Source organism: Lontra canadensis, unplaced genomic scaffold (genome assembly GCF_010015895.1).
Source record: "Lontra canadensis isolate GAN:19392208 unplaced genomic scaffold, GSC_riverotter_1.0 scaffold45, whole genome shotgun sequence".
In the NCBI taxonomy this organism is placed as follows: domain Eukaryota; kingdom Metazoa; phylum Chordata; class Mammalia; order Carnivora; family Mustelidae; genus Lontra; species Lontra canadensis.
Window position 1 is genome coordinate 940958 of NW_022631039.1, and position 1316 is coordinate 942273.

Here is a 1316-nt window from a genome sequence, read left to right on the forward strand (position 1 = left end):
CCCAACTCCCTTCTCCTCTCCACCTCCCCATGTCCTCTGTGTTATTCCTTATGCTCCACAAGTAACTGAAACCATATGATGATTGACTCTCTCTGCTTGACTTATTTCACTCAGCGTAATCTCCTCCAGTCCCGTCCATGTTGATACAAAAGTTGGGTGTTCATCCTTTCTGATGGAGGCATCATACTCCATAGTGTATGTGGACCACATCTTCCTTATCCATTCGTCCGTTGAAGGGCATCTTGGTTCTTTCCACAGTTTGGCAACTGTGGCCATTGCTGCTATGAACATTGGGGTACAGATGGCCCTTCTGCTCACTACATCTGTATCTTTGGGGTAAATACCCAGTAGTGCAATGGCAGGGTCATAGGGAAGCTCTATTTTTAATTTCTTGAGGACTCTCCGCACTGTTTTCCGGAGCGGCTGCACCGACTTGCCTTCCCGCCAGCGTGTAAGCGGCTCCTTTCCCAGCTGGGACCCATCTACCAATGACACGAGCACGAACTTCTCTTGACACACGAGCAAGCGCGATCCCAGCAGAGGAAACACGCGGTTCACACGCTGAGCCCGTCGGGCGTTTCAGGCCCTGCACGGTTAGACACTCAGCGGACTGAACCGTTTCTAACATTTAAAATAAAACCTTAAAAAAGCAGAACTCTTTTACCACAATACACAAAAGAATGAATTAAAATTGGCTTCCAGGGGCGCCTGGGGGACTCAGTGGGTTGAGCCTCTACCTTCGGCTCAGGTCATGATCTCAGGGTCCTGGGATCGAGCTCCGCGTCCGGCTCCCTGCTCGGCGGGGAGCCTGCTTCCCCTCCCCCTCCGCCTGCCCCTCTGCCTGCTTGGGACCTGTGTGTCAGATAAATGCATAAAATCGTTAAAAACACACACTAAAGCGTGTTTCCCGTTTGGCTGCGGGCACCTGTGTCCTCCGCGCGCTCCGGGTACGCGGCAGCGGCTCCGCAGTCCCTCCGGGTCCACCGCGGCTCCGGACGACTCGCTCCCAGCGCGGGCGGGCGACCTCGGCTCCGCGGAGATGACACCGTCACTGCCCCGCGCCTTCAGGGCACACACGGCACACGCGGGCACACGCGGACACACGCGCTCACACCCACGCGCGGGAAGGGACGGCGAGCGCTGCACGTCGGGACGCACGCAGCGCCCGTGTTCGCACGCAAGCCCCCGCCACGTGACCCGACGGGGGCGTGGTCTCTGGCGCTCGCGACGGAGGAGTCTTGTCCCGGCCGAGCCGCCGTCGGACGCCCGGTGTCGGAGGTCACGGCGGCCTTGGCGGTGGCGTTTTTTTCTACCCG